Source organism: Caretta caretta, chromosome 8 (assembly GCF_965140235.1).
Source record: "Caretta caretta isolate rCarCar2 chromosome 8, rCarCar1.hap1, whole genome shotgun sequence".
NCBI lineage: Eukaryota > Metazoa > Chordata > Testudines > Cheloniidae > Caretta > Caretta caretta.
The window spans coordinates 48,860,772-48,867,690 of NC_134213.1; the positions used below are offsets into that span (position 1 = coordinate 48,860,772).

At 45.1% G+C, this 6,919-nt stretch overlaps 1 long non-coding RNA gene across 1 annotated transcript; it reads right to left on the bottom strand.

The window, feature by feature from the left end:
- Positions 1–515: 515 nt before the first annotated feature.
- On the bottom strand, positions 516–6,400 carry LOC125641170 (uncharacterized). Its single transcript, XR_007358000.2, has 3 exons — positions 3,464–6,400; positions 2,250–2,372; positions 516–2,154 (listed from the first exon to the last, which is right to left on the bottom strand). It is a non-coding gene; the product is annotated as an uncharacterized LOC125641170 (long non-coding RNA).
- Between the last annotated feature and the right edge of the window lie 519 nt (positions 6,401–6,919).

The following is a 6,919-nucleotide window of genomic DNA, read 5'->3' on the forward strand; positions in this document are numbered from 1 at the left end:
AGATAAGAAAACTTCCAAATCTTGCTCTGTGCTGGCAATAATGAGATTCAAAAGGAAAGATTTTTTCCTATCTTTCTGCACAAAAAAACCCTATGAATCAGAGCCCAGCAGTTCACAAATATTACTCATGTCATCAGCACTAAGAAAAGGGAAGCTGTGAATAGAAAATGTTAAAAATGAACACAAGGAGCATTGTTTGCATATCAGAAAAATTAATCTATATAGAAAAGTGTAAAAGCCTGCAATTCAGAAAGCAAAGAATTAGGACAGCCCAGCTGAGAATAATTTTCTAGCCAGTTAATTTAATTGCATAAATCATTCCTTTGTTAGCAATAAAGAGATATAATTAAAATGAGATTGCTTCTCATTCCTATTCTCTAGAAACTAAAGGAATTGATTTTTGGAAAAGCATTCTTCCAAATACCAGATCGGCAAATTACATTTACCTTTTTAGAAACGCTAAATTATTTTACACTAATATCATGGAGGGTTTAATTAATTATAGATCTGCCATATGATCTTAAAGAAATAATTTACTTAATGCCCATAGAACAGAAGTTTGCAAGTGTGCGTGTGCGCGCGTATCACTTTGATAGATGGTCTGCAGATTTTTGCAAACAGGTCAGAAGTTGAACAAGTGGTTGTCAGGAGAAATATGAGAAAATATAATAAATGTTTAAGGGTGGGGGAGGGTTTAAGATTGCCTTGTTTAAAATACTGCTGCTTATTTGGTATTATATACTTTGACTGGGGTTTTTTTCCTGAGTTCATTTAATTCATGGCTTTATTCTAAATGATAATTATTTCTATGTACAAATATTTGAGACCCAGTAATAAGTCTAAACTGACCAGTAATAGAGGAACAATCAGATTAAAGAACAAAGTTTTTAAAAACAGGCTGGACAAACACCAGTCAGGGATGGTCTAGGTTTATGTGGTCCTGCCTCAGGACAGAGCTGGACTTGATGATCTCAAGAGCTCCCGTCCAACCTTACATTTTATGATTCTTTATGAGCCACTTATCAGAAAAGAGAGGATTGCTTATGCATTTGCTGAATGTAAGACATTAGTTAGGTTTTAAATCCCCATAGTTTCCCCTAGCATCACTGTAGCACACCCTGCATGTAAACACAAATCTCTCTCAATTGTACCTAGGTCAAACCATGTAGCCTAGTCTTTCCCCAGGGTTAACCTGGACTGAGACTGAATCAAGTCAGCTTTAATTGTATTATGCACATGTGAGCAGAGGTCACTGCCATGGGAAAACATCTGGGGCAATTAGTCCTCTTCCAGCCACCTGGAGCGGCTCACACCTTCCCCTTTCCAGGATCTTCAGGAGGTTGCCCAAAGCTGATCCAGCCTGTTATAATTAGGATGCTTTACTCCCTTTGAACTGTCCTATATAGGGCCTTCCCTCAGCCTCCTAAGTTGCAAAAAATCATAATTATCGGCTACCCAGATCTGTCCAGGCCAAAATAGGACAGGAAAGGAAAGGAGAAACTTGTTCAAAGATTGGCCCTTTGAAAGTCAGGGCAGAGCTTACCATGGTGGATGTTACTATTCATCAGCACCATGGCAAATCCCAAACTGCTGTAGCCTCCTTGCAGACCGAGTGCCATCTGGATTGATTTCCCGCTAGGTCCTTAAGAGGGTCTGGCGGGTTATTCAGTCTGCGTCCATCGTTCATGATCTTATTGCACCACTGAAGCTCTTGGTGAACATGTGACCACTGCAATTGGTTGTGGGCAAATCCTGGAGCTGGAGGATTTGGAATTTGAGAGTTACAGACATTTGATCTATTCCTTTGAAATTCCCAGGAAAAGTATTGCGTTGCTATGGAAACTCACCATAACCTGGGTTTTTCCATCTTTTTCTTTGCAGGGCCATCATCTTCTACAGTCTCTGGCCTCCTCTTAGTCTGCTTCTGTTCCTCCCAAAATGGAGGCATGGTTCCTGTGGGGAGACTAGAATAAACTGCTCTCCTCTGCTTCTGCCAGTTGCTATATTCTTCCATCTACATTCCTGCTCCTCTCTACATACCAGTCTGCATATCAGCCTGCAAGCTCTAAGGGTTCCTTCTTTGGCAAGTCATCTGGCTTGGCTTTTGTTTCCCTCTGCCAGTCTCAGCTGTTGTTACAGCCCCTGTGCTTTTTCCTTATGGGAAGAAAAAGAGCCCATATGTGAATCAAACAGTACACTTGGTCTTTGCTCAGAAAGAAACCCACTGCACTCTTCGCCTGTTGGATTACCTTCCAGATCAATCCGTTGCCTACCCTTCTTGCACTGTTACTCTGAGAGTCTTTCTGCTTGTCAGGAGCAATCCAAGTCCAGATACTTCAGCCTTTCATTCCCAGGAACTCCACCGGTTCTCCCTGAAAATGTGCATAGAAAATGAGACCAAACGCAGAAGGCAGGATCCGTGAAATAGCTAGTGAGGAGAGGAAACGGATTCAGCATCTGCAACAGGGCAAGCGTGTGATTAGAGCAGTTGCGTTAAATCAAAGCAAGGGAGGTGTGAGGAAAGCTGGCCCATCGGTTAAGGCGGTAACCTGAGATTTAGGAGACCTGGGCTTTATTCCCTCAGTGACTTTGGACAAGTCACTTAGGCCTGGATTTTTAAAGGTCATTAAGTGTTGCTGTGTCACACCTAACTGATTTAGGATCCTAACCCTCATTTCCCAAAGGGATTTAGGAACTATGGAACCAAAATCCCATTGACAGTCACTCAGATTTAGACTCCTAAGTGCCTATAGCACTTTTGAACATGCGATTTAGGTTCCTAAATCAGATAGGTATTGCGCTGCTGAGCGCAGCAACCCCCAGCTACCTTTAAAAATCTGGGCCTGTGTCTTTGGGCCTCAGTTCCCCATCTGTGCAATGGGAGAATAGCCAGGCCCTACCATACAGGAGTGTTTTGAGGATAAGTCCATTCAAGATTCTGCAGCACTCAGATGCTATGGTGACCAGGGAGTGGGGAGCGGATAAGTACCTTACACATGTAACCCTTCTGCCCGTCAGAGTTGGCAGCAACAAGGACCGGGCTCAGTATCTAGGGGTTCCGTTTCAATAACACAATGCAAAACCGGCTCAAGCCCCCACCCAGTGACCTGGGACAATTACATACCACCCCCCTGGGCTCCCCTAAGAGGCAATACTTCCCCTCTTTCAAGCACAGAGTCAGAGTGTAACAAAAGCCTTTTAATAAAGGAGGGAAACAAAGCGGCATTATGTTGGGGAAACACCACAAACAGGATTCATAACACAAACCATGAACAAAAAACCCACCCCCAAGTAAGTTTGGCAGTGTCCTTTTCCCCTCAGAGTCTTAAGTCCAGCAACCAAACAGTCACCCCACCCACAGTTTCTGACCTTGGTCAGTGCAGCCCCAGAGTTCAGAAGTTAATCTGCAGAGTTTACCTCCCAGCCTGGGTGGAAGTGGAGGGAAGTATGGGGGGCATCTTACATGCTCTGCTGCTCGGGTCGACGGCCAAGTGCCATGCCTCTCCATGTGGTTCTGCTGCAGTCTTCACCGTCAGCTGTGCCTTGCCGCAACCCGTCCTGCTTTCCGCTCCTCTCCGCCAACCGCCATGCTCTCCACTCTGCTCGCCGCTCCTTTCCACTAGCCATCCTGCTGTCCACTCCTCTCCGCCAACCACCCTGCTAGCTGCTCACCAGCTTGTCTTCAGGCCCCCGCTCCTTAACACAGCTCTGTGATCTCAGTTCTTAGTAACTACAGCTCTTTAGTGAGTTCAGCTCTCAGTGAATTTAGCTGGTAGTAGGGGGGTCCCAGTGCTGGTGGATCACTAGCCCAAAGTAGGTTCAATGCTTAGACCTAGGTATCAGTGATTTCAGCTCTGCAGCATGTAACAAGACTCCTAATGGACTCAGAATTAGCTCTGTTATTACATGGTGTAGAGAGAAGGGGGCAAAGTAGTGTTTAGAACCCTCAGAAGGGGCCCACACTACCAGATACACACACCTGTCCCCAGCCTCTCTCTCAATTCACTGGGTTTTGGAACCCATGTCCCTTGCCTAGCAAGTGCTGCTTAGTTGAGAATGAGTCCCTCCATCAGAAAATGCCAAGTAGAGTTCTACTGTCCTTGTTTCACATAACCAGGATAACAACGCTTTATTACTCCTGCCCCAGCAACAAAGAGAGTGGGGATCCCACAGGAGCCAAAGTGACTATTTGGGCAGGCAGTCCATGTTAGGCAGGGTGAGTGTGCCCATGCAAACTAGATCAGCCCCTGAAGTCCTTTTCCACAGCTCACCACCAGATGTCAGGGTAGAGCTCATTCTGACTCTGCTTACACACAGAACATGACATCCCATGAAACCTTGTCTTCTCTAGCCCGTGCCTTTCTGGGAGCGACATGAACAGCTTGAGAATGGCTAGGCAGGTGGGGAGCCGTGATCACTTGTCAGCCTAAGGATTGTGCACATGGTGTTACATTTATTACCCTGCCTCCCACTCAGCACACCTATTTGCCTCATCCACCTAGTGCATCTTATTTTGACTACAAGCTCTTTGGGGCAGAGATGGTCACACACTGTATGTTTGCACAGCACCTAGTGCAGCCTGATTGTGGCCGTTAGGCATCACTGCCATATTAATGATAAATAAAGAACAATACTGAATGAGCCAAGCCCAGCACGGATAGTTCTTGCACCAGATTGAAGACACTTTCTCACATTATCTGTGAACACCAACGCAGCTTCTGGGAGCGGTCACTGGATCCTACCACTTTGGTGGGTCTGCCCTAACTGCTCCTACCAGTAAGGATACCAGAGCACAAAGAAAGAGCCAGAAGAGAGATGGAACCTTTCATGGAAAGCCACTGGCAAAGGAGAACAAAGATATTGTAGCAGCACTGATACATACAGGATAATTCAGTGTCCGTACACTCATGCATCCACCTGTATGTGAATATTCTTCCACATACTGGTAGTAGACTCCACAACAATTGGTGTCGTGTAAATGCCCATAGAGGTACCATACAATCACAGAAATTAGAAATGGAGAAGGCCTCGAGAGCCACAAAGGGAAGATGCTATCTAAGTGCCATGCAGTGACCTAGTCTGTCCCACCACCCTGCTACAGTATTCATCCTTCCAATGCTTTGTGCAGTCTAACTGGGCAATGGGGCTTCCACCACTTCCCATGGGAAAGAAAGACATTCTGCAGCCTAGTAGATCTTCCATATCCAGCTTAATTTTTCCTTAATTACATCCCACTATTATGGGTCAGTTTACTATCCTAGGTATAGCCCTTGGCCCACCCTACCTGATTTCTATTGGGTGCACCCCACACACACCCCATTGAAACCAACTATGGAGTTTTTGTACCTTCCTCTGCAGCATACTAGCCAGAAAGAGGCCACTGCACTAGATGGACCTTGGGTTTGATCCTGCCTGGCTATTCCTAAGTAAGGTATATTAGTGTAATGCAGGAGACCAGAGATCAATATCCAAGCTCAAACCCCCCTGCCCTGGAAGTATCATGGAGTCATTACGTCAATTACTCCTCTTAGGGAGCAACATACACATGCTAGTGAGTGTCAAAATCCTACTTGGCCATAACTACAGTAGCCAACTGCAGGTGAGGAGGAAACAGGGGGAAAATTAAGGATTATCGTGGGGGGTCTAATAGAAAATTGAGGGACTTTCCTCCCCAGGGAACCCACTCCTCTGGCTGTGACATTTCAACACAGATACACGCCTGTCTGCCATAGTCTATGGGTATGAGATCACAACGATCAGACCAGCTTCTCCCTCTTAGGATAACTCACATCAGGCACAACCTGAGCTTGGGCGGACACTGCAGAGATGCAATGCAGCACGGCCCGTCAGCACATGCCCAGCCCCTCCAACCTCACCTCTAGCACGATCACTGATGGAAACAGACACCAGTAGACTGGTCTATCCCATATTTGCAAGAGATTTATGCTTTCCATATAAATCATTACCTCATTCATATAAAGGACCATGGAGCTACGCTGATCTATGCTAGCGGAAGACCTGATCCCAAAGCTATATCCCTCTTCCTTGCAAGAGGTGAGGAACAATCCATCAGTTACAGTACCTGCTCACTTCCCTTGGCTAGCCACTTTGTATTGCCATCATCATCATCATCATCCCTGTCTGTACATAGAGGACTGCAGGTTCCAGGGCTGTCAAGCTAAAGGCGGTCAGGACTTAGGCCAAATGAGAAGGCATTTTGACATGTTATCCCATTGCAATGCAATGCAATTTTTCATGAATCATGAAAGCTAATTTGTGACATGAAAATTTTGTCTCCTCCAAAACATGAAAGCTATTCTGGCAAAACAACAATGATCCCAGAAAATTTAGATGCCTCTTCCCAACCTCTTGGGGTAGCCTGCTCTCACCAGTGCTCAAGGCCTCTCTTGTATGGAAATGCTTTTAATGTAGCTAGTAGAACACAAATGTTTTAGCAAAAAAAATTTTATATATATATAAAATATACATTTTTGTTTCCTTTCAAAATTCAAAAAATTTTGATCCACTCTCCTAGCCAGTATCTTTATTTGAGAGAGCCATACAAGCCTGAAACTGCAAAGTCTTATTCCAGGGGCTGCAGATTCAGCAGAGATCCCCTTTGCATTAGCAGATCTGGGGGCAGAAACAAAGGTTAGGTCAGACTGGGCTCGTACATTTTCCCTGTGACAACAGTGCCACCAAGTGGCCAAATGTACACTTGTATCTTTCCTATGCCTTCTCCTCTTTCACTATCAGACATTGGTCCAATGAAAGATATTCCCTCACCCACCTGGTCTCTCATATACCCTGGGTACAACACCGCTGCAAACATTCTCCTTTTTCTCTCATAATGTACAGTGAAGATAGGACACTTTTAGTCATTTAGAACAGTTTAAAAACCCATCTCCCCAAACCCAGG